The following is a 27690-nucleotide window of genomic DNA, read 5'->3' on the forward strand; positions in this document are numbered from 1 at the left end:
GTAAATGTGAGAAGAACGATTATAAATGGTAAATGGACTGTATTTATATAGTGCTTTCCTAGTCATATAGACCACTCAAAGTGCTTTACAGGAAAGTCATATTCACCCATTCACACACATACGTACAGCGCTGCTATTTACCGCGCATTTTTCTGTCACATTCGTCATCCGGTGACCAACTCCTTGTACTTCCTCAACAGCGGCACAACACAGAGAAACTCTGTATTAATAGACAGACTGAACCCCCCACCCCCACACACCCCACCCCATGCGAGAGAGAGAGAGAGAGGGAGTGAGAACAGCGGATCGAGTGTGTGTGTGGGGGGGGGGGAATCTATCCAATAGCGCTCTGGCAGTGCAGACATGTTCCTCTTTGCCTCCACCTTGAATGAATGAGATTCTTTATTTCGCACATTTAAAATAAATGAGCCCATCAAAGTCCAACGTCCTCAAATTCTCAAGCAACACAAATTGAATACATGTCGGCGAAAGAGTAGAAAGATGTAGTGAACCTTCCGATTGGACCATTTTTTCTTAAGTTCTCCCACTGTCCGCTCTGTCCAACTGACAGTTGACACTGTCACTGCTTCTTTTTATTAGTGATCCCGCTGCTGTGGCACCAAATAACATTGTTTTCCAGTCATCCACCTCCCTACAGGCGAGTCTATGTCAGTGTCTGATAAGTGAAGTTTTTTTGTTCTTTACGCAACTTGTCAAAATGAAAAAACAATTGGATGCCAGACTCATTAATATATGGATCAGCATTCATAAGGGTGATTTGGATTGACTATTTATGGTTAAAAATGGGCATGTAGGGGGCAGGATATGAGGCTGATCCACGTACGCACACTTGTAGGTGATCTGTGATTTATAAAGGGAGAAGAATTGTGCACAGGTGTGCCTACGCACGCTTTTGAAAATCGGAATATTTTTTGGCATACGCATCTTTCGGCTTTTGGGCGTATGTACACTTTTAGTAAGGATCCTACACACACATTTATAAATGAGACCCCTGGTCATCCCAATTTGGAACACAAACAGATACCAAGACAACAGGTTTCTGGTTAAGTGTGCCTGACACTATCACGTGGCGACCGTTCTGATCTCTAATTATGTAATTTGTGCTAAAGTGTACATAGGTCCTTGTTAATAAAGCGGTCCTGCTTGTTTTTAAATTGAACTGGAATGGAAAATCTGTCCAAGCCAGGGTCTGCTTAATTTCCAGTGGTCAGAGTTGGACAGGTGTGTTTCCTGTATAAGCATTATTATCGGCATTAATGTTCTTTACATAATTTAAAATTTACGTGCGTTTCACCAAGGCATTCATCATGCCTGTATTTAAAGAGATTATCCTTACTGCCCGCCCACCACCAGCCCCCTCACCGTGCCTGGTGTAGTGGTGCCATTTCAGGACTGGTCCAAGAACCCTGCCGCAACCTCAGGCACTAAAATTGACACACTTCTGCCACTGGGGGGCGCTACAATTAAAGACCCGCATTTTGCCCTATAACTCCCTAGTACATCACACATTTATAACGCTTATATCCACATGTTCCCTGAATGAAGCTGGATGTCCTTAGATAGGCCACGCCCATTTCCCACTTTTCTCCGTGCAAAATTGCGATTTATCGAAAAAAACTACTTTTTCAAACTCCTCCTAGGCCATTGCTCTGATCTGCACGAAACTTGGCACGTAGCATCTCCAGACGAAGCTGACAAAAAGTTATCAAAAGAACCCTCTTTTTGGTATTGATTCTTTTGCTGCTCCTAGGATTAAAGTGCTTATTTCTTAATCAAGGTCATCAATTGTCTGGTTTATACTAACCTCTTTCAATTTCCCTTCGGTTAATATTCTAAACTTGTTCCAATTTGCTTCTTCAAATTTCCATCTTCCTTCCCACTCATCTCTCTTCATCTCCCTTTCTACTCCAATACATATGAAAATTGGATAATGATCACTCCCTAAAGTGCTTCACTTAAACTTCCCAACTAATTTTCCCTACCAGAGACTGTGATGCCAAAAAAATTTCTCTGGCCATCAGGACTGATAATCGGCTACGTGAACGACGCAGGGAGAGGGTTGGCCGATTCTTTCCCCCACACCCCTCTCGTCCCTCAAAATCACCTCTCACAAGATCAGGGGACCATTCATCCCCCATGGTTCAAGCTGAATCTCCAAGCTTCCCTGAAGAGGGACCCATGCAGCTGGGCCTAACCCATCTTTCACCCGCAGAGCAGTCCCACAGGCGAAGGGCGGGTGAGTGTCTTTACTGTGGTCAGTCAGGTCATCTCCGTGTTTGTTGTCCTGTTCAGACATGAGACTCGGCTCACCAGTAGCTGATTCTACGGCCCCATTAAAAGCCAGAATGCAAATTCAAGCCACCATCTGCTACAATCTGTTATCCTTACTTCTCCATGCCCTTGCTGACTCTGGTACAGATACACCCCTCATACAACGCTGCAGATCCCCCTGATTTGTCCTCCATCCCATCAGAGGAATCATGATCTAGGAGAGGTTTCAGAAACCAGCCGATTCTACAATCTGTCTCGTCTCGAAAGGGCGGCTATAGAGAAGTATATCTAAGATTCACTGGCTACAGGCCTAAATCGACCATCTTCCTCACCTGTTGGGGCTGGATTCTTTTTTGTGTCAAAGAAGGATTACTCACTATGCCCCTGCATAGATTACCGTGGTTTGAATATCATCACTGTAAGAAACAAATACTCTCTGCCACTAATCAGTTCTGCTTTTGAGCCTCTCCATGGTGTTACAGTCTTCACAAAACTGGATCTACGGAATGCCTACCATCTGGTCCGGATCAGGGAGTGAGGCGAATGGAAGACAGCCTTCAACACACCCCTCGGACACTTTGAGTATCTGGTAATGCCTTTTGGACTCACCAGCGATCCTGCTTTGTTTCAAGCTCTGGTTAACGATGTGTTAAGAGACTTCCTCAATCATTTTGTTATTGTTCATTCTCATCTTTTCCCAGAACATGTCTGACCATGTCTCTCATGTCCGCCAGGTTCTCCAAAGGCTTTTGGAGAATAAGCTTTTTGTGAAAGCAGAGAAATGCAAGTTCCATGCCAGTTCTTTGAGAGCGGGCAGGTGAAGACGGATCCTGAAAAGATCAGGGCTGTGGCAGAATGGCCGGAACCCACCACTCGCAAACAACTTCAGCGGTTCTTAGGCTTCGGTAATTTCTACCGCCGGTTCATCAGAGACTTCATCAGAGTGGCAGCGCCCCTGACCAAACTCACGTCCCCCACAATCCCTTTCTCCTGGACCCCAGAAGCTGAACAAGCTTTTTCCAAGCTCAAGAGTCTCTTCACCTCTGCTCAAATTTTGGTCCAACCAGATCCAGCTGGCCAGTTTATTGTTGAGGTGGACGCTTGGACGTGTGGGTTCTCTTAGCGTTCTGGTCCAAACCAAAAGTCCAATCATCCAACTTCAAGAAACATTAAACCAGATGCACTTTCCCGCCAGCACTTTGCTCAAGAGTCTCCCTCCAGCCCAGAAAATATTCTCCCTTCAACTTGTAGTGTGGCAGCAGTTTCCTGGGAGATCGAATCTATGGTGAGAGGGTCGCAGCGAACTCAACCTGACCAGGAACGGATAATCAACCCATCTGCTGTCAGACTCAAATTACCCTACACCATGAGGATCCACCCAACTTTCCATGTATACCAGTTGAAACTGTTTCTTCTAGTCCTCTGTGCCCTCCTTCCAAGCCCCCTCCACCCACCGAGATTATTGATGGTGGTCCAGTGAATTCGATTTTGGCAGCTCATGGATGTTTGCCACCGTGGCAGAGGATTCCAGTACATGGTTGACTGGGAGGGATTTGGTCCTGAGGAGCGGTCCTGGGTCCCTCGGTCCTTCATCATGGACTTCCAAAGTTCCCATCCAGATAAGCCTGGTGGGTTGCAAGGAGGCAAGGAGGGGGGGGTACTGTCATGGTCGGGAAGTGCCTGGTAGTCCTGTTGCTGATCACCTGCAATAATCCACTAATCAAGCTCCTTCTGCCAGTCCACTCAAGCTCCTGCAGTATAAAACCCTGGCTCTCCTTACCAGTCTTCGCCAGATCGTCAGTTTGCTTAAGTGGTACTAATGCTCCGGCCAGTTTCATCAACATTTACCTTATTACCTGATTTTAATCTAATACTGTTTCTGCCTGCGGCTAGATTAATATCCTCCTGTACAGCCTGCCTGCCTGCCTTGCTCAGCAACCTGCCAGTCTGCCTGCCTGCCTACAAACCTGACCAGCCAACCCTGCTATATATAAATCCTGAAACGGTCTTTCACCTCAACTCTCTGTCCATCATATAAATACCATCAACTGTTAAAAGCCATTCCCAGTCTGAGTTCTGCTTCTGGGTCCTAAAGTAACTGGGACACTGACTCTGTAGCCTTCCCATAATCAACCCTTGTGCTTGACCCATCATTTAAACACACCAATTTCTTTTTATCTATTATATCCTCTAAAATTTCTCGATATGAATCATCTTTTTCACCCCATACTTTGCTATGAGCATTGAAATCCCCACACCAGATAATATTACCTCTCCACTGTTCCAATACAGATTATAGTTTTCCTTTCTCTAACTTTTTGGATGGATTTTAAAAGTTAATTATTTTCATACTTTCTTACTCCTTCCATATCCATTTATAACTATTACTTCTAATTAGTGTATTGTATCTAACCGTCTATAGTTTATTCCTTCTTTAACAAATATTGCACAGCCTCCACCATTTCCATTGTTTCCATATTTGCGTATTGTATTATATCCTTTAATAATAAAATCCAATTTGGTTTGAGCCATGTCTCCTGAATGCATATGATATCAGTTTTTTTTGTAATTTCTCAATGTATCCTTTAAACTACTGTCCATTTGCTATTAGACTTCTGGCGTTCCACTAAAGTACCAACATTAAGGTATATTTTGAGAAGCTGCCTCTGAGTTCCCTTCACATTGACTAAGGTCAGCATGTATCTTTTCCCATGATAAATCTTTCATATCTAGGAATTTATCTGCGGCCTTAACTATGAATTTAATTTGATGCGTCTTGGTTTTCGCCTGCTCTGAAAAGTTTATGATGTACGCTAAAAATAGGACTAGTCTGTGCATTGATATTCCTGTGTTTTCCTTATTTGCCTGTCCGTGACCTAGAGGTGTCCTGAACCCAAGCTTGTCTCATACATGTTCTGGTTGATCCCTTTTTCTCCTTCTCAAACTCTTTCACTGTAAAATATTCTCACAGACTCTGCATATGTTACTTTCCGTTCTGTTTGTACTTGAATTTATAGTACCTGTTTCCTGACTATGCATCCATCCTAAGCTGCTGTATGGTTCTCTCCACAGTTACAGCATTGTATGTTCTCCCCCACGTCTTCCGCATCTCTGTTGCCCCTTGCATACATTAGCAGAATGTCCATATTGCTGACATTTATAGCATCTCAACAGAGTAGGAACATATTCTCTTACGTTGAAACTGCTATCATCACTTTTCCAGGAAGCACCTCTTCCTTGAATTGTAGCAGAACAAATTCACTATTTATTTTCGCAGTTCCTGAAATCCTACATCCATCTAATTCCTGTCACTGTTCCTCCTCTCCCCACTTTCTTTAGATCTTCTAAATGTTGTCCAAATAGGAATTCCTGTTATAAACCTCCTTGTTCCTCTCTTCTCTCCAATTACTCTTTTTACCAGTATGTCTTTTTTACACACTGAATTCAATTATATTACTTTATTTCTCTGCTCAGAATTTTTGCATTTTATCATCAAACTTACATCCCGTAGTGCTTTCGCCATTTCTATTTCCCCAATTGCCTTTTTCAATCCAGTTGTCAAAGTGATTGAACTGACTGACGTTATCTCACTACCTATTTTAAATTTAAGAATTATCTTTAACTCTAACATCATAATCTTTTTCCTGGCATATCTCCCTTCCTCCTCCTCTTCTAATGCTCATTTTCTGTTATCCTTTGTCCCCTCCTTGGGATAATCAGGGAAAAGCCTACTTGGCGTTCCTCATGGCAAGATCCAGAGTTGCGCCTAAACACCTCCTGTCTATGCTGAGACTGGAGCTGTGTGGCTTCAGTCAGAGTCTTCTTACTTTAAGGTCTCTGTCGGCACAAGGATGGCTGAAATTCAAGAGCTTACAGACCTCAGTGCATGGCGCTATGTGGATTCAGCGAGAAATCTGGCAGATGACATCACGAGAGGGAAGACCTTGAGAGATCTGGCGGAGCCTAACAGATGGAGCCAGGGTCCACCATTCGTCCAACAAGCCCCAAAAACATGGCCTACGAAACTTGCTACTTCAGCTGTGGAAGAGGCGTCAGGAGGTAAGGCGACCTTCTGTGGAGTCACATCCACAGAGCCAGAACCACCAGATCCAGACGTGGACAAGTGTAACCCAGAGACCTCGTAGACATTACCGCACGGGCACTTTGTGGGACAGCAGACAAGTGCAGCGACCCCACAGCTGCAGACTATCAAAGGGCAGAGATCGTCATCATCCAGAGAGCCCAAAGGGATTGCTTCCCAGCAGAGCTGCATCTATTGAGAGCCGGAAAGCCTGTTCCACCAAGCAGCCGGTTAGTTACCTTGTCCCCAGAGTTTGATGATTCAAGTGAGGTTATCAGAGTTGGTGGGAGATTACGTAGATGTGAAGACCTGGAACATGCCACACTCCATCCCATCGTCCTTGATCCCAGTCATGCTGCCGTCACCCTGGCCAGGTGTGGGTGTTCGCAGAAATGAGGCGCACATTGTGGACCTTAGAGGGTGTGAAGCTATCCGTCATGTTCAGGGCGCCTGTAAAGAAAGTCATCGATGGAAGTCCAAACCAGCAGTCCCCAAGATGGCCGACCTACCAGCTGCCCGCCTGCGCCTCTTTAAGCCAGCCTTTCACTCCACCGGCATCGACTCTTTTGGACCATTCCAGGTCAAAGTGGGGCAGCGTTCCGGAAAGAGGTGGGGAATAACCTTTAAGTGCCTCATCACTTGGGGCGTGCACCTCAACCTCCTCTCTAACATCGATGTTGAATCTCTTCTGATGGCTCTGCAGAGGTTCATTGCCCACAGAGGTACTCCGGCTGAGTTGTTTTCCGATCAGGTTGATGAATTTCAGAGCAGGAGAAAAGGAGCTGCGTGAGGCCTTTGCCTCACTGTCCCCGGAGTTGAAACAGCCTGGCCAAAGCAAAGATACCCTTTCACTTCAACCCGCCTGCAGCTCCTCATTTCTGAGGAGTCTGGGAGAGAGAGATCTGCTCAGCCAAACAGGCACTCAAGCACAGGTTAAAGAGGTGCTCAGGACAGTGCTCATTGAAGTGGAGTGCATCTTAAACTCCAATTTCTCGGGTTATGTGTCGTCCAATATTGCAGATCTGGACCCTGGGACCCCAAGTCTCCTGTTGATGGGGCGGCTCAATGGATCCCTTCCTCAAGTTCTATATCAGAATAAAGAGCTCCACAGCAGTCTCAGGTGGAGACATTCTCAGATCCTTACCGACCACTTTTGGTCAAGTTTCGTCAGACACTACTAACCTGGGTTACAAGTCTGTCAGAAGTGGCATGCCAACAGGGACGACCTCAAAGAGGACAAAGTCGACATGCTGGTGGATCCCCAGCTACCAAGGGCACTTTGGACTATCGGACGAGTGGTTAAGGTGCACCCCAGTTCAGATGGCCATGTGAGGTCAGTAGACATAAAAGTAAGGGACAAGATCTACGCCAGACCAGTGGCACGACTGGTTCTCTTACCAGCCATTCCAAACAATAAGGACCATCATGCCAACCCGCCTCCTCCCAAACTGGACAGCCTGTCATTGGTGCAAATAGCTACCACTATTTGGGGGCGGCTGTACAAAGGCTGTCAATCAGCAGTGTTGTGCACGAGCACCGTGGGTATATGAGAACCCGGAATGCCACATGGTCTGCTGAAGAAACAGCAGAACAAAGAAAGGAAGCCAAGACCTCTGGACCCCCGCAGCGATCTGCGGCAACCCCGCATCTCCCACCTGGTACCAGATATGAACATTTTGAGTGAACACCTTTAATTCTTGAGACTGAATTGACGATTCGGTTATTGGTCCCGGTTTCCGGTTGGTGCCCCGTTGCTATAAACATTGATTAATAAGCTCTATTGATTTTCATAATTCATAATTATCTTTGATAATTATAAATTATTGTTGATAACCACATTAGCCCAAACCGATGTACAACAGCGGCATCCAAGAGAGTGTGCACAGATATTTAGAGCGTGCACGTGCTCGCGGAACACCCGGCGCGGGAACACGCAGACAGGGAGAGAGAGCAGAGAAGGGAGGGGCTGTAGACTGAGAGCAACAGAGTAAACTAGAAGTGCGGAGAGAAGAAGAAGAGTTGAGAGTGAGAGACAGAAGCAGAAACCTGATACTGTCCTCAACAGTTACTGTTTGTGCGTGCCTCCTTGAGACCTGTAAGTTGTGTTATTATGTTGTGATTAAGTTAGTTTCTGATAGTTAATTAGTTAGAATGTTTGGCTAGGTCCTGCATGATTAGCTTGAGTAAACACTATTTCATTCTACAGCCGTGCCTTTTTTGCCATTCTGTTAGTGAAGTACTTTTATAAGTAATTTGAGTTAATGTCCTCATATATTTATATTATTTTTATATAGTCAACACTAATGTTTGCATTTATTATATTATGTTGTATACATTATATGCTTATATTATGATAGCAATTCATATCATATCTGCATTTCTGTTTCAAGAACAACGTGCACCTTCACGTTCATTCCATTCAAGTTAAATCCCATTCACCTACTGCCCATGTCCTGTACAGTGCTGAAGACTAGTAAAGCCTTAAAAAAAGAAGTTATCTGCATCTGTGTTTTAATAGACACACCTGGAGTGAAGCTGGAAACAGAATCAGCTAAACAGTAGAAGTTTTAGACATACAGTCCTTATATACAGTCCTCACTTACACAATGCCTGTCAGCAAGATTTACAGCTGTGTATGACAAACAACTAATTCAAATTTAACAGAAATAACTTAGCTGAGCTACTCCCACAAAAACAACACTGTCAAAAAGTTTAATATGTATATGTATACCTGTCTCCACACTGGTTAAGAACCTGGGCATTATCCTAGACAAAACCGTCTCTTTCTCCAGCCATATTAACAATGTCTCCCGGGTGGCCTTTTTTGATCTACGAAACAACTCCAGACTATGCCCTGCTCTAACACACTCTACAGAAGTGTTATTCAATTATTTGGTCACATCTCGCATTGACTACTGCAATCCAATCCTGGCTGGTATCCCCATCAAATTTTCCCACCTTTCCCCATCAAATTTTTCCACCGACTGCAACTCATCCAGAACTCTGCAGCACGGATTATCCCATATTCCAAGTCCACTGATGACCCTGCCCTGCTATTTCAACTACACTGGCTCCCTGTTTCACAAAGGATCACCTTCAATATCCTGCTACTGATATTTAAAGCTCTTCACAATTATCCCCTCCTTATCTCACAGACCTACTTCAGACATTCACCCCCTTTCACTCCCTGCGGTCTTCATCAGCAGGTCTACTGGCAGTACCAGCCATTAAACTCAGTACAGTTGGAGCCAGGGGTTTCTCCCACCAAGCACCAAAACTTTGGAACTCCCTCACATCCGCTTACTGGACTCCATTACACAATTCAAAACTGCTCTTAAAACCCACCTTTTTAAATTAAGCTACATTACATTACATTCATTTAGCAGATGCTTCTGTCCAAAGCAATTTACAATAAGTGCCCTCAACCATGAAGATATTACTCAAAAGTGCAAGAATTAATAGGTACATAAACATTCATCGAATAGGCAAAAAACGCTTCAAGTGCTATTTGTAATTAAGTGCAACATCTTTTTTTCTCCTTCTTTTTTTGGTGTTTAGTAAATTCAGGGAGTAAGGTGCAGTCTGAACAGGTGAGTTTTCAGTCTTTGATGAAAGCATTGAAGGGATTCTGCTGTCCTGATGTCAATGGGTAGCTCGTTATAATAATAATGATAATAAATTTAATTTATAGAGCACTTTTCATTGCTAAAAGCAATCTCAAAGTGCTACAGAGTAGAAACAACATTAAGGAAGGTTTAAAAAGAAAAAAAACATCGGAACTGTCTAGGAACAAGGACAGAAAACAGACAGGATTTAGATGAGTTACACATGAGCTACACATTTTAACTGCCTTGTGTTTAACAAGTGTTGATTTTAACTAATGTTGACTGTGCTGATGTATTATTAATGCTTTTTTTATTGTATTTTTTATTACTGCATTTGATATAATGTGACCTTGAGTGCCATGAAAGGCACAATTTAATAAAATGTATCATTATTATTATTATTATTACAACCACATTCAGCATAGGCACATGGATGTTAACCTGCAAGAAATTTGATTTTTTTCTGAGTTTTCTTACTTTAAGACTAGGTGACCAGATTCTGTTGACAAGGAAATTAGTTGTTACATCCATGGTACAAATACTGAGGCAGTAACCTTGCCTCTGTCCCGTGAATGTTTTTTTTTACATAACAGCATGTCAGTGGTTGCCGCAGGACTCAAATAATGATCGCCACTGTGCGAAGCTTCACTTTCTGTATAGATTGCTGTTATAATTCATCCTGAAACTCAACCACTCAGCTCAGAGTATGCAGGGTTTAATCAATATCTTATCAAACGATGTAGGGGAAGTATGTTTTCTCTAGCCAACTTACAAAAAAGAGGTCAAAGGTCAGTGTCAGCAACAGAAAATAAATTCCGGAACTGAAGGGGATTCATTGTGTCATGTACTGCTTCTCTCCCTGGGTCATGTTTTCCTAATTCCCATTGAAGCATTGTGTTCAGTTTTTTTCTTTTTTTTAACACTCCCACTTCCTGCCCTGTGTGTCTGCCCCAACTGTGATTGTCTGCCCCACCTTAAAGGGATAGTTCAGTAATTTGGAAGTGGGGTTTTTATGAGGTACTTATGCATAATTTATATGTTACCTTAAGGAGATGGTGATCAGCGCGGTCATTTTTACGGGGTTTGGAGGAGAAGTGGATGTAGCGAAAGTCGGACTCCTACAGTTGCAGAGGGGACCACCGAAAAACGTATTTTTTGCCACATTTTTAAATGCTTACCTAAAAAAATATTTTTTTAATTGTGTGCTAAATAATGTATTTTTTCACTTCTTTAGTTTGCCTCCAGACAGCCATTTGGTCATTAACTTCGTCAAGTATTTTCACAAACTCTTGCCGGTGCAGAGAATCAGTGTATCACTCCGCAAATCAGCTGTACAACTCAGAGCTACTGCGGCTTATTCAAGAGACACAAGAGAAAAAAAAGAGTAAGTATGAAAGCGACGAAGACATGCCATTCACTATCAACGTAAGCGTATACCTTTATGAGTCACCATCTCCATAAGGTAACATTTTGATTATGCATAATTACCTCATACATCCCCACTTCCAAATCACTGAACTGTCCCTTTAACTGGTTTCAGCTGTGTCTTACTGTCTTCATCTTTTTACAGTATTTAGTTAATTTAGCTTCATTGATCGTACAGGATAACCTGTACTACAAAGCTAGTTAAAAAATAGTTGGCTAACAACCCTGGGTTTTCCTTACTAGCTATGAGTGGGTTCTCTGGAAGATGCATAGTCATTAATTACAGGCAATAATGTCAGAACCATGAATAAAGTGAGAAGTTTATTCATATGATTATACGATATACATGCAGTAAATCCAGTTATCGTGAGAGATATTATAGACAATGTCACAATAAAAAAAGTAAGGTCAGACTGGTTCTGCTGCCAGAAGATAGACTAAAAGTAGTTAATGTGTAATGAACAGTCTAGTGAAATGTTCATTTACAATCATGGGAAATATTGAAGAGTGTGTGAATTATTTTTCTATAAATAAAAGTCAACAAAAGAGTAATTTTAATAAAATAAGTCAAAGCATCTAGACTGTCAGGAATTCTGTCTGAGTCAGATCATCATTCAATCAAAATTAAGCTATAATAGGGCTAATGTATTTATTTAGTGTGATAAAATAAATGTGTCCAAGATGTGCATTGACATTTCAGAATCAAAATGTCTTTCCCATCATATCATGTAACACTGTTAAACACTGTTGAATCCTAACGTTAGCTGATTGTCTAATGGTAGCCAATGAGCTATCAAATATTTAGTTTTAAATTGAAACATTATCTGATGTCTCTCCAGATATTTACTATCCATTGTATCTTCAGTTGCTGATCAGTGAAAAGCTAAGTTTCTCAGATTGTATATGTCTATCAGAATTGAAACCTGGATCGAAGCAGTTTGACATTATGGTCTATGCTTCAAACAAACTTCACTGTGAAGAGAACATCCCTTTAAAATATTTAATGTCTGTGCCGCAGAGGAGCACAGATCAAACATAAAATAAAATATTACTGCAACAGCTTGAAAGGCACTGATTAGAGGTCCAACAGTCCCCTTACCACATTTAAATCCACTATAGATCCAGAATTGTGTTTGGATCTGCACCAAATTCCACACACACCTCAACAGACCTGTGTTCGCTCACTTTATGCAATGGTCTGCTTACAATTGTATCATTGTGTGTTCAAGTCACGGGAGCATTGTACATATTTTATAGTATCATAAGTGCTGAAACTTATGTTACTGTAGAAGATATGTACGATGCAATACTGATATTTGAAAAGCTTCAGTATACAGCCAGGTATATGAAAAAATTGCATTTTTAAAATTCTACAAATAACAGGTCTCTCTTAGTGCGGATAATATTGCTAGGTTTTGAATATGCACACTGACTATCTAGCACTTTTATATTTTCATAGACAGCTTTACAGTTTTCTCTTTAATTTTATTTAAGTTAAATTTATAATTAGAGCAGCTGTTTAATTCTTACTATGCTACAGCCATTGGTCAAAGTTTATTATTAGCTGAATGTCATTTGCAGCGCAACTAAAAGCACATACTGAGAGTTGACTGGAATATTGTGTAGATACTTTTGACTTTAGCTCATATGTGAAATGTGATAAATTTTACATGCACAGCGATCAGAGCAATGTTCAAAGTGCAGCAGGAAAGAAGAAGCTTCAGGGAGGAGAAGATTCTGTGTCAGTTGACCAAACATCAGCCACCAATAGCTCAATATCACATAGCTTCTTGTGAGAAGAGATCAGTTGGTTAGCCAGCACTCTTTGGCCTTATCTTAGGTTTTTCAGTACCATGAAACTTCTTCACCATGGTAATCTATGTCCCAAGGCTAATTTGCAAGTAAGATCGAGAAGATCAGATCAAAACGTCAACAGCCCAACCACTGACCAATCACATTACTGGACTTGTACAAAGGTAAAAGTTTACAATAAAGTGACAAATAATCAAGATCAATCGATGTCACTAAATAACTACATAATGTCTAATAAAATTTTATAAAAGCTGTGGTTTTACACTGCTTCTTTTTATTAGTGATCCCGCTGCTGTGGCACCAAATAACGCTGTTTTCCGGGCGTCCACCTCCCTAGAGGCGTCAGTGTCTGAGAAGTGACGTTTTTTTTCTCACTTGTCGTAACGAAAGAACAATTGGATGCCAGGGTCATTAATATACAGATCAGCATTCATGAGGTGATTTGAATGGAAGCAAATAAGAGACATAAGTCTTTGAACTTTAACAGCCACTGAATACTTAATATTGAAATATTTTATTTTGAAAAACATGTATCTGAATCTATTTGTTTGGAATTCACCTCTTTGAAATTATTTTAGTTAAAAAATTCAAATCTCAAATTTCAAGTTACAATTTTTCAATTGCTCAAATTCAGATCGAAAAATTCAAGTCAAATATTCACACTCTCAAATTCGATTGCTCAAATTCAGATAGAAAAATTCACACAGTAACATCCGAGCTACCCAGGATAGGAAAAGCAATTGAGCCTGCATGCAATCAAACCTACATAGAGACACGAGTCACACAAACCATAGCTGTGTTCCAAACATACTTAGCTTCAACATACTCCCGTCGAGCCCTGAGTTCGATCGTACATAAACAGCAAACTTACCGGAGCACCTTATTTTCCCCTGGCAGTCATCTTCACAATGTCCGGCCGATTTCTTCAATCACGACAGACAGGCCGTGCTCTGATAGGCCAGACGTCGGTTCGATTGCATGCAGCCTCAATTGCTTTTCCTATCCTGGGTAGCCCGGATGTTACTGTGTGAATTTTTCGATCTGAATTTGAGCAATCGAAAAATTGTAACTTCAAATTTGAGATCTGAATTGTTTTGTATCTGAATACAGAAGTAAAATAATTTCAAAGAGGTGAAATTCTGAACAAATAAATTCAGATACATGTTTTTCAAAATAAAATATTTTAATATTAAGTATTCAGTGGCTGTTAAAGTTCAAAGACTTATGTCTCTTATGTGCTTCCATAGATTTGCATTGACTATTTATGGTTAAAATGGGCGGTGTACGGGGCGGATTCACGTACGCAGACTTGTAGGTGATCTGTGATTTACAAAGGGAGAATCTCGCACAGGTGAGCCTATGCATGGTTTTATAAGTATGAATATTTTTCGGCATTTGCCATTTTCAGCTTTTGGGCGTACGTACACTTTTAGTGGATTTCACGCACAATTTTATAAATGAGACCCCAGGTTTCACAGCAGGCCCAAACCCAGAACCCTCTTGTTATGATAATACTGATTAAATAACAGGAGGCTTCGGAAACATCTCTGAAAACTCAGATGGAGGCTTGTTGAAGAAAATATTAAATATGCAGATTATCTTCCCACAATTTTGATGATTGGGATGAGTACAGTAGTGAAAATGAATGGGGGGGTCATCTATTTACTGTACAGGGGAATTAATATCAAACCTCTGCATTTATGTGATTTTGCCTCACAGTCTTCACACGTTCAGATTGTTTAAATTTCATTGTGGTTTTCCCTCAAAACTTCAGTTTTGTTTCCCAGCACTAGTATACAGTGACTACACAGTATTTCCAAAAAGATTATCATTAAATTTCTCCACTCCTTCTTGTCTTCCTCACTGCACCTACAATGAAGTACAAGTAGGAACTGGAAACTATACCTGATTGATACAATTAATCAAACAATTAACAACTGTGTGTATTACAAAAATGTAACAAAAGAATAAGAGGATATTATATTTTTTTGTAAAGGGGCTTGTTGTAGACATTTTTATTATTTCTTAATCCTGGCTACAGGCCTGATAAAGCCTGTTGACTAATGATGTTTGCAGATTATCTTGGGTTTCTTACCTTTGGGATCCACTGAGGTATGTTCAGCTTCAGCAGGGTGTGTAGCATCAGTCAGGCGTCACATGAACATCTATAGTGAGGATCATTCACTCTGCTGTCACCACAGCTCAAACTGGAATTCAAGACAATCAGCGGACACAACTTTAAAGTGAAGCTTCAACACCAAAGACAGATTCAACTAACAAATGCAGGAAACAAAAATAAAAAAGAGATACAATCTGAAACTTAAATCAGCCTGTAGCACTTTCAATAGATCTACAGTTGAATTCCAAATCTTCAATAAGCATCTGTAGTCATAATCCACAAGAAGTTTGTCGAGTTTGAAACTAGATAAATGTAAAATCCACTTGAGGAAGAAATGGAAGAAATTTCCAGGTGTCCAAGAAACACAAATCCTCACAAATGTCCACACAGTGCCTGTTCTCGTATTTATACCTCTGGATTCTTCTTTTTTTCCCATTCTGATATGACCGAAAGAGTTTATCAATCTCTATGTCTGTCAGGCAGAATGTACAGGGAAACTGACAGATCAGCCTGAGTGAGACTGTAAAGTATGTGGAAAGTTCTAAACACACACGACTACATTCCTGGTGGAGGCAGTCACGCCCCAACCTCGCCCACTGGTGCATGTGTGTGTGTGTGAGAGAGAGAGAGAGAAAGAGAGAGAGAGACAGAGAGAGAGTGAAGGAGAGATGTGACAGTTTCTGTGGTGACGATCAAGAGATTTTTTTTTAAGATCAGCAGATTACAAATATCACATTTACTGTTGTTCACAAAAGTTTAGCTAACTTTTACTTCCATACTTCCATAATTAGCATTGGAGTTCTCCTAGACACCAACATATTAATGATGCTGTTGGTGTCTAAGAGGCGCAGAGGTTAACATTAAAATGTAATGCAGGAAATGCAAAGACTTAAATGACAGATGCAAAAGATGTATTATATAGAAAAACTCTATGACAAAAATTACAATAAAATGACTTTCCTTTAAAAAAGAAAAGAACTTCCATTGCCCCTGCCATTTCTAAAATCAGCAAACCTGTGACACAGCAACATGGGTCATGAATACCACAAGAGGGGGGCATTCACATCGACTTTTCTCATGAACACATTCAACCTGACCCCATTTGAAGGTAGCAGGTGTTGGGGAAAGATGCTGCATGGATCCTTCGTTGCTCAGGAAAAGCATAGTCGCAGCCGCTGTGGTGCAATCGGTCTCCAAATGTAGCCTCTGAGGTAGGATGATAGATAGATAGATAGATAGGTAGATAGATAGAGAGATAGATTGTTACTGTTTATTTATCCCAAGCTGGGAAATTCCAGTGTAACAGCAGCACATTTCACACAGCCCACTTTAAAAATATATACAATATCTACACAAATAAATGTAAAATATACGAATTGCAAAAAATATAGAGAATAAGAATAAAACATTTAAAGAATTTACATGAAATATTAACAGTGGAAATCAGTTACCAGTATTTTGCAGAGGAACATGGTAAGGTGCAAATGTGCTGGGATTTATGTTTTATGTTTAGCTTAAACATAAATCCTGGCAGAGTCCAGAGTCTTTCTGTCAGCCAGAGGTGAGGTGTTATACAGTCTTATGGCTTGTGGCAGGAAAGATTTCCTGTAATGGTCCTTTTGACAGCGTAGCTGAATCAGTCTATTGGAGAAGGAACTCCGCTCTCTGTCCAGTGTGTGGTGGAGAGGATGGTCAGGTTTATCCATGATCGATAACTTTTCATTGTCCTCCTCTCCACCAGTGCTTCAAAGGTGTCCATCTTGCAGCCTATTATGGAGCCAGCTTTCTTCATCAGTTTGTTCAGGTTGTTTTTGTTGCTGGCTCCGATGCTGCTTCCCCAGCAGACCACAGTGAATAACATTACGATGGCAACAACAGACTGATAGAACATCTCCAACATCCTGCTGCACACATTGAAGGATCTCAGCTTCCTCAGGAAGTAGAGTCTGCTGATCCCCTTCTTGTACACAGCCAGGCTGTTGGTTTTCCAATTCAGTCCGTTGTCGATGTTGACTCCCACTTGTAGTCCTCCACTGTCTCCACCTCCTCCCCCAGAATGAAAAGGGGCTGTGAAGCTCTTCTCTTCCTCCTGAAGTCGATCACCGTCTCTCTGTTCTTGTCCACATTCAGCAGCAGGTGATTGGCTCCCGCCCACTCCACAAACCTGTCCACCAGCGCTCTGTACTCTCCCTCCTGTCCATCACGTATACACCCAACCACTGCAGAGTCATCAGAGAACTTCTGCAAGTGGCACAACTCAGAGTTGTACTTAAAGTCAGTGGTGTATACGGTGAACAGGAAAGGAGACAGCACAGTCCCCTGTGGAGCTCCTGTACCACTCACCACCATGTCAGACAGAACACGGCCCAGTCGTACAAACTGTGACCTGCTTGTCAGGTAGTCAGTGATCCAGGAGTCAGTGGACGTGTCGACACCCATCAAGTACAGTCTGCTCAGCCTTCGTGTACACAGCCAGTTGATGTCTGTCTTTTTTTCTTTTTTTACGCTGTCAGGATTTTCACAATGTTTCTGGTTTTCAATTTCAAACCTCTGTCACTGTTCTGGCGCGAAGAGGAGGGGCTTGAGGGGAGGGACAAGGAGGGTGCGAAAAAAGACAGACATCAAAAAAAAATTTAAGATTGAAATTGAAAAACCCATCATAATGCATGAAAATATCAAAATTACATAAAATAGTATGATTGTGAGATTGAAATTGTTTAATATTTGTGTTTTATTTTTCAGTGCCAAAACTTGTAGTTTCAGTGCCAATTTTCATTTTCAATACCTCAGTTTACTGCCACTGTTCTATGCAAGAAATTAAACATTGTACAACATCTAAGATGTGCAAGATATAATAATATACAATAATACAAATATTAACGATGTATTAATTACGCATAACAAATAATTCAAACTTAAAAATTCAGACTGTTAACAATAATTTAATCCTTTTCTGACTCATTTTGCAGCTGCAAGTCAAAGGCAGACCTACAGTCTTGGATGGTGCATAATAAAGTGCATGCATTGGTTACATTCATCACGTCATGACAGCAGACAGTATTCATCATGACGTCAACTCATGACTGACAGTTCAGGGTGCGCAGGATGTCTTTTTTTGTTAATTTAAAGAGTTCAGGGCTGAGCTACAATTTGGACCCAAGATGCAGATGGCCAGGCTCCATTAACGTTTTAACAGATTTAATAGTCTTTCAAGCAATAGAGGGTGAGGAATCTGGGGTTGAGCAGTTAGGTACAGAAGCAGGAGCAAGGCAGAGTGAGTTCAGCAATGGTTTCATGACTGAGTACCAGGCTTGGGTTGAGTTTCAGGACTCATACCTGGCACTGCCTGCCTCAGAAACTGAGCAAAACTGCAAAAAATCAGCTTCGGGAAAATCACCGAACAAGATCTAAACAAAGTCATAGAATAAAAATGTCCGAGTGTTTAACCACGGTCCAGACAAAACAATCTGGTGATCATATCTCACAGCTTTAATCCAGGAGATAACAAGCTCGATCAGGAACAGGTGTGCAGCTAAGCGAGGAACTCAGGAAGACCACACCAACTTAATGTTTTGCAGCAGCCCCCCCGTCACTCATTCCCCGTCACTGAAACTCATGACCAGGACTTCAGCTCTTTTGATAACGCTGTCGTCTCATGCAGGAGGTCCTGAGTTTGACTCACCCTCCTTACATAAGAAATTTATTTTATAGCACATAACAATTACCACATACCTGCTATCCTTTCCCAAAAATTAAAAGAACAGCATCTAATATTTACATGATGACTTTAACAGCAACAGGCAAACAAAATTATGAACATTCATCAACATGTGAAGCTTCTTTAGTGACGGTATGTGAGCACACAGCTGCCTCAGTGGGAGAGTCTCGGTGCAGCCGGCGTGAGTGGGAAAAACGTGGTACGGAGTTAAATTTATATGGAATCAATGAGCAAAGCAAGAAGAATGGATTTGAGGGGTGTCAGAAAGCAGGAGCGTGGAAGGCAAGTGAGTTGTGAAAACGTGGCATTCCACAAGCAGAATGGATTTGACTGAAGGCGCTCTGAAAGTACCAGAGAGTGAAGAGACAGATGCACTGAATTAGAGACGGTAAAAGTGGGGGGTTCCGACATTATTGGTCTTAAAAAGTGGGTGGGTCTTGTCCCACCCATGTTGAATGGGTCCGACGCCCATTCATCATAGTACAGAAACAGCACTGCTGAAGGTTACCAACAACCGTCTCATGGCCTCAGAGAGTGGACTCATCCTGTTAGATCTTAGTGCTGTATTTGATACCATTGATCACAGGATTCTATTACAGAGACTAGAACACATTATTGGGATTAAAGGAACAGCATTAGAATGGTTTAAGTCTTACTTATCAGGTACATTGTTATGATTCTGCCCCTACGAACTATGGGGGCAGAAGTGCATTGCTGTGTATTTTTGCTTTATTTGCTTTTGTGATCGTGTTCTGTGGTTGTTCTTGTGTCATGTGTACGTAGCTGGAGCCACAGTGAGATCAGGCTCTGCACATTCATCCATGTTACCGACAATTTATGGCCACTGTGAGAAGTGAGAAACCGCCTGATAGGGCTGTGTATGTCCACTGAAGGGTTGAAATAAAGTGCCCCGTTCAAGACCTTTGTTGTTACCACCAACAAGCCAAAGCTAGGCTAAGCAAGCTAGCTACATGCAAGAGGTCTCTTTACTACAGTTCGGAGCCTGCAAGCTGGTGAGGTAAAAGCATTTACCAATGGAGGAGACAAGCCTTCATTGCCTCCGTCAGCGCGTTCACCCAGTCGTGACTTCACATCAATGCCGATCTGAGGTGAAGCCGATTATTACCCGGGTCTATTGCTGAGTCCTATGACCTGGGGCTGAATGCGGATTAAACGTTTTCAAACTGCAGAAGACGCCTGGTGTTAGAGGGTTTAAACTGTTTTTTTGGCCAGTGTAAAAGGGGCTTGATTGTCTGCACCTGTTCCTATTGTGTCTAACCTGTGTTCAATTTGCCTGCCCACCTTGTGTCTATTTAGTCTCTGTGCTTCCCTTTGTCTTTGTCAGATGGTCTGTGATTCCCCCCCCCAACTATTTGTTACCTGTCTGCAACCTATGATTCCTGCACTGTTTGTTGCCAGTTTTTATGGCTCCTGTTTGTATCTTGTTTCGTTTCTTCAAACTCTAGATGGATTTTGTTTTTGTTTTACTTAGGACTTTGTAAGTTTGTTTTCTTTTCAATTTATTCAGATTATGTATTAACTGCTCTCAGCATTTGGGTCCAGTTCCTTCTTGACACATAACAAAGATTTCAGTTTGTTAACATTAAAAATAAATCTTCCATTCATACAAAAGTTAGTCATGGAGTTCCACAATGTTTTGCGCCAGGACTTTTCACTTTATATATGCTTCCTTAAGGCAATATTATAAGAAAACACAACATACATTTCCATTGTTATGCAGATGATACCCAGCTATATTTATCACTAAAGCCAGATGAAACAGATCAGGTAGACAAACTTCAGGATTATCGTAGAGACATAAAGTTCTGGATGACCTGTAATTATTTATTTTTAAATTCTGATAATTCATTAAACCTGGCCCTAAACATAAAAGATAAGCATTATCTGAGCATAGATAGTCACCTTGGATGGCATAACTTTGGCCTCCAGCTCTACTGTGAGGAACATTGGTGTATTCTTTGACTCGCACATAAAACAAGTCTCTATGACAGCCTTTTCTCATCTGCGCAATATCAAGAACATTAAAAAACGAATCCATGCATTTGTTACTTGTAGACTTGACTACTGTAGTTCATTACTGTTAGGATGTCCCAATAAGTCTGGGAAAAGCCTCCAGTTAATCCAAAATGCTGCAGCACGAGTACAGTAACTACAAAAATAGATCATATTTCTCCAGTGTTATCATCTCTGCAATGGCTTCCTATAAAATTCATAGTATAATTTAAAATCCTGCTCCTCACCTAAAAAGCCATTAATAATCAAGCTCCATCATATCTTACAGTGCTCATAGTTCAATATTATCCCAAAAGATCACTTTGCTCTGTAAACTCAGGATTACTTGTGGTTCCCAGAGTCTGTAAAAGTAGAATGGGAGGCAGAGGCTTCAGCCACCAGGGTCCTCTACTCTGGAACCAGCTCCCAGTTTGTGTTGGGGAGGCAGCATAACATTTAAGGTTAGACTTAAAATCTTCTTCTTTGATAAAGCTTATAGTTAGAGCTGGCTCAGATGTTTACTGAACCATTTCTTAGTGATGTTGCTATAGGCATAGACTGCTTGGGGAATTTCCATCATGAGCATCTCTCAGCCTCTCTCTCTCTCTCTCTCTGCCCCATGTGTTTTAATTACATATCACTAACTGTTTTTTCTCACTTCTAGTGTATCTCTGACTACAGAGCTGTGGGATCCAAATCAATTATTATTATTATTATCATCATCATCATCATCACCATCACCATCATCATTCTTATTCTTCTTATTCTTAATAATAATTCTTATTCTTAATAATAATAATAACACCCCCCCCCCCCCCCCCCACCCCACACACACACATTTTTCTCCTCTCACCCCAAACGGTCTTGGTAGATGGCTGCCCACAACAGCGTCCGGTTGTGCTAGAGATTTCTTCTTATTAAAAGGAAGTTTTTCTCTCTACAGTTGCCAAGTGCTTGCTCATTGTGGGAACTGTTAAGTTTTCTCTGTGATATTGGGAGGCCTCGACCCTACTATGTAAAGTGCCTTGAGACAATGTATATTGTGATTTGGCACTTAACAAATAAAAATTGATTGATTGACATTTCTGTAAAGTAAATCCTTTTTTGATTGATCTTGGGAAACTGAATATTTTGAGATACTGGATACATTTTTCATGAGCTGTAAGCCGTAACCATCGAAATTCAAACATGAAAAGGCTTGAAATTTTCTATTTTACATGTAATGAATCTAGTAAAAAAAACAACATTTACATTAAAAAATCTTTTTTAATGCACTTGTATATGAAGCATTAAGAGAGAAATGTCCAGCAGGTAGGCTTATTTAATTCAGTGATAAATACAAAGTATATATGTGCATGTATAGTATTTGTTTCAATAACAGAATGTTAAAGAGTCCAGAATGTTAAAGAGTTGTAAAGTCCTTTTAAAATTCTTTCAAGCCACTGTCACATCGATCAAAATTCCCCTCGCTACACTAAATTGTTCAGTTGTCTGAGAACACCTTTTTAGTGAGAGGGAGACATTCAGAATTGTAATGGGATTGTTGTATATACAAGGTACTTGCTAATTTAAATAGCTACTTTAAATACCATGCCCTATAAATTGTAAATATGACCATGGACCCCCACCAATATGCATACCGGGCTAACAGGGCCACAGTGGTTTGGGTATCGCCAGGAAGATGCAGAACAAACAAACGTTTGTAAAACTATTGCCACAAAAGATAGCAGTACCTCAAATTTGCCACCCACTACAAATAGAGGAATGCCTGAAACTCTGTACGTATACGAGACAAAGAGAGAGAGGTTATAAAAAGAGGTTACAGCTACACACACACACACACACAAACACACACACTCCCGTGACGTGACTGTTATCGTTGTGCAGAGCTGTTTGTCAGAGTGACAGCCTTGACCGGCTTCTGTGCTTACCACAATATACTTTTTTATTTCATCATTTTTTAAATGAACTGTTGGCACAAACATCATAAACAAAAAGTGCAAAGAGGAGGAAACATAAACCAGCCGTTCCAGCAATGATCATGGGGAACGTACGGTCTCTGGGAAATAAGACGGACAAGCTGGCCACGCTTATCAAGACACAGAGGAAATATTGTTTGTATCCAAGACAACAGCGTGGCCGTCAGGCTGCGTCCGTACTATCTGCCGAGGGAGTTTACATCTGCCATGATGATCGCTGTTTACATTCCTCCATCAGCTGATGCGGAGGTAGCTGCTGACATCATACACATTACAGTTTCACGTCTACAGGCGCAGCAGCCCAACGCGTTCATGGTTATTACTGGGGATTTTAACCATGCAACATTGAACAAAACATTACCGAACTTTCATCACTATGTTGACTGCCCCACCAGGGAAAACAGAACACTTGACCTCCTGTGTGCAAACACCAAGGATGCACACAGTGTCACTGCCCTCCCCCCACTCAGTAGATCTGATCACAACCTTGTCCGGACTACCCCAAAGTATGTCCCTCTTGTCCAGCAGCAGCCTGTGTTCACTAGGACAGTGAGAAAGTGGACTCAAGAGGCCAATGAGTCCCTGCAGAACTGCTTTGAGTCTACGGAGTGGGATGTGCTCTGCAAACTCAAGCAGAACAACGTGAAGGACGTGTGGATAGTGTTGTTATACAGTAACTTTACCAATAGGTGGCACTGTTGCTCTTTACTACCTCTGCTTGTTAATAGAGAAGTTGTCAATAAAGCTGTATGCTGAAGCACGCTAAATAAAGCTCTCGTAAATGCAATAGGTTATGGGCCCAGGTTGACGCTACACAGAGTTTTGTGTGACATGAACAGAGTTGTGGGATTACACAATGGATGATAAGCTGTTTTTTGACAAGCTGAGCGGACCAGAGAATTGGGCGACATGGAAGTTTCAGATGGAACACCTGCTAAAAGCTAAAGGACTAAGGGGTATGCTAACGGAGACACAGATGCTAACGCGCTCGCGCAGGCTGAGGTCACTAAACAGAAAGAGAGGGCATTTCCTGTGTTAGTGCTTAATGTAAGTACACCCCAGTTGTACCTAAAAACAAGCTGCCAAACTCCCAAAGTGGCATGGACCATGCTGAAATGTCAATTTGAGAGAGATACCTTAGCTAATAAACTGTAATATATATATATATAAATATAAAAATATTTCCGATGTGAAATGAAGGAAGGAGATCGTTTAACTGAACATTGAACAAATGAAGGTGCTGACCGACCAGTGTCAGCAATAGGAGCTGTAATCGAGGAGGAAGACCAAATTGTAACACTTTTGGGTAGTTTGCCACCAAGTTATGCTACAATTTGTCACTGCACTAGAAAAAAGCTTGACAATCTGACACTGCAGTTTGATCAGCAAGCATTGATTAATGAAGAGCAAAAGCGAGTGAATGTTAATGATAACTCCAGTGGTGCTACGACGTCAGGTGGTGCATCAGCCATGACATCACAATTTCGGGGAAATGTGCAGGATAACTCCAGGTTAGTGGGAGCAGAAAGGCCAAGCACGTGGAAATGTTACAAATGTGTGAAAGAAGGTCATATCAAGCATGACTGTCCAACCTGGAAAAATAAGACTAAAAAGAAAACCCACAAGGCCAAAAGCATGATGTGTGATGATGCAGAGGATTCATTTGGGAGTGCCTTTGTCGCCAGAGAGGCAAACCGGACTGACAGACCACAACAGGTTGAATGGGTGATTGATTCACGAGCATCAAAACACATGACATGTGATAAAGAAGTTCTTCAAGATCACCAGCAATTCTCAGAAGCACAGTCTGTGAAACTCAGTGACGGCAGGGTGGTTGACGCCCTGGGAATCGGAAATATCAAAATGAAAATGAGCATCAAAAATGAGTGATGCAAAAAATGTCACAATGTATGACGTGCTGAATGTTCCAAAGCTATCTGGGAATCTTTTCTCAGTGGGAGCTGCTACCAAAAGAGGAAATACAGTGCAGTTCAGGAAGTCTCGCTGCTACATACGTGGAAAAGATGGAACTCTTCAAGGAATGGGAACACAAAGAGCTGACGGGCTATATCAGCTGGATGTTGAAGAAAGTTTATCTGTCTGTCATAGTGCATCAGTAGCAGCCAGCCTGTGGCACCAGCACCTGGGTCACACCACCAAGCTGAAGGAACTGGTGAATGGAGTGGACTTCTCTGCAGAGAAAGAGGTTCCTTTCTGTGAAGAATGAATGGAAGGCAACCTGGCTAAAAAGCCATACAAGTCGATTGGAGGAATCCGTTCCAAACGCAAGATGCCGCTGATTCATAGTCATAGTTGTACTGGGCAGAGGCTGTAGCCACCGCAGCTTACATACAGAACAGGCTGCCCAAATCTCCCCTTAAGCAAGAGACACCCTTCAAGAGATGGTGTGAAAAAAACCCTGACATGAGTCACATGAGAGTGTTTGGCTGTGTTGCTTATGCAGTGACTTATTCCAGATGAACAGAGAAGGAAACTGGACAAAAAGGCTGTGAAGCTTCGTTTCGTGGGATATGCAAACAATGCCAAGGGCTATCGCCTGTATCATGAAGAGAAAAGGAGGATTTTATTTCGTCGTGATGTCATCTTTAATGAATCAAACTTTGACTGGAAACAGGAAGCGGAAGTACCCTTCTCAGAGAGTGAGATAGGGGTTATCATCTCGTGACACACGAGATGATGAGGTCACTGTCGATAGCACAGTCAGAACAAGCGACAGAATCAGAATGGCTCCAAAGAGATATGGATATGGTGAGTATTCTGATACAGTGACTGTTGATCATCATGCCAATATGTGTCATGTGACAGAGCCAATCACACTGAAAGAAGAAATAATTAATAATAATAATAATTCATTTTATTTATGGGCGCCTTTCTCAACACTCAAGGTCACCTTATAAAATCCACAATAAGAACTCTCAGTCCATCCAACAAGCAGTCATAAAAGCAGGGAATAAAACAACATAATAATACTAATAATAATAAAGTGTGGGGTTATTCCAGTCAAAGCAAATTAAATTAAAGGGAGTAGGCCTGTCTGAAAAGATGGGTTTTCACGTGAGATTTGAAAGTGGTAATGGAAGTGGAGTGTTGGATGTAGTGAGGCAGAGAGTTTCAGAGGTGGGGGGCTGAGCGACTGAAAGCTCTTGACCCAATGGTAACCAGACAAGCAGGTGGGAGGATGTGACTGATGGAGGGGGTTCTGGTAATGATACGGGCAGCAGAGTTTTAGACCAGTTGTAGTTTATGGATGGATTTGTCAGGTAAACCAAAGAAGAGAGAGTTGCAATAGTCTAGGCGGGATGAGACCAGGGTGTGAACTAGAATTTCCGCAATGTTGGGGGAGAGAGATGGGCGCAAGCGAGAGATGTTACGTAAATGGAAATATGCTAACCGAGTGACATTATTAATGTGGGACTGAAATGATAGAGTGCTATCTAGGATGACACCCAGACTCTTAACCTGGGAAGAGGGGGACTCAGATGAATTTTTGATGGAGATGGAAAAGTCATTTATTTTAGAGAGGATGGATTTGGTGCCAATAAGGAGTTCAGTTTTGTCACTGTTGAGCTTGAGAAAGTTTTGGGAGAACCAGGATCTGATTTCCTGAAGACAGTCGGATAAGGAGGTGGGAGGGAAGAACGTGGTTGGTTTGGTGGATAGGTAGAGCTGGGTGTCATCTGCATAGCAGTGGAAATTAATGTTATGTTTACGGAAAATACGGCCAAGAGGGAGAAGGTAGATAATGAAAAGAAGGGGTCCAAGGACAGAACCTCGGGGAACACCAGAGGAGAGGGGGGAGGAGTGGGATCTGAATGTTTTGAGTTGGACAAACTGAGTACGGCCAGAAAGATATGATTTAAACAAGTCCAGGGGTGTATCAGATAATCCAAGGGAGGCTAGTCGGTCGATGAGGATGGTCTGGGAAATGGTGTCAAAAGCCGCAATCAGGTCGAGGAGGATGAGGATTGTTAGAAGTCCAGAGTCCACTTATTATTATTAATTATTTCTGAGAGACAGGATGAGGGGAAGAAATTTGAAAGTCAGGGGAGGGTTTGAGGGTTGAGATCTGGGGGGCTAACTGCTCATGGATACAGTCAATTTTAGTATTTAAAAATGTCATAATAGAATTACAGGAGTCAGTGGAGTAAAAGTGAGGTGGGAGAGAGTCCAGTGGGCGTGTTTTGTGAACCAGTGAGAAGAGTGCTTGAAAGTTGCCAGAGCCTGACCTGATTAAATCTGTATAATAGTTGGATTTTGCAGTGGGAAGAAAATCTTTATAAAAAAGGAAATGGGTATTAAACATTTGTTTGTGGATGGTGAGACCAGTTTTTCTGTAGAAGCATTCCAGTTGGCCACCTCTGGCTTTCAGTTCGGCGAAGTTCAGAGGTAAACCAAGGTGCAGATTGGGAGAAGGAAACAGTCTGTGTTTTTAAGGGAGCCAGGGTATCAAGAAGATTGTGTAGGCCATAATTGTAGTGACTGAGCAGTTCATCAGGGGTGGATGTGGAGTTGATGCTGGGAAGATTGGTAATACCAGAGTCTAGAGCAGCTGAGTCGATGGTCTTAATGTTGCGGAAAGAGATTGTACGGAGCAGTTTCATTTTGAATAGTGTCATCTTAGCATT

General features: G+C 41.7%; 1 protein-coding gene and 1 pseudogene across 4 annotated transcripts in view; one reads left to right on the forward strand and one right to left on the reverse strand.

The window, feature by feature from the left end:
* The window catches only part of daam1a (dishevelled associated activator of morphogenesis 1a), a 46876-nt gene extending 31004 nt beyond the window's left edge, over positions 1–15872 (reverse strand). For all 4 annotated transcript variants that reach the window (XM_035610195.2, XM_035610196.2, XM_035610194.2 and 1 more), the window contains exons 1-2: positions 15746–15872; positions 15311–15422 (exon numbers count right to left, since the gene is read on the reverse strand). The gene's annotated coding sequence lies outside the window, so the exon portion shown is untranslated. The remainder of the gene's footprint in view (positions 1–15310; positions 15423–15745) is intronic.
* LOC118286549 lies at positions 7933–21568 on the forward strand (annotated as a pseudogene).
* The last annotated feature ends 6122 nt before the right edge of the window (positions 21569–27690 follow it).

The sequence above is a fragment of the Scophthalmus maximus genome, chromosome 15, assembly GCF_022379125.1.
Source record: "Scophthalmus maximus strain ysfricsl-2021 chromosome 15, ASM2237912v1, whole genome shotgun sequence".
Taxonomy (NCBI): domain Eukaryota; kingdom Metazoa; phylum Chordata; class Actinopteri; order Pleuronectiformes; family Scophthalmidae; genus Scophthalmus; species Scophthalmus maximus.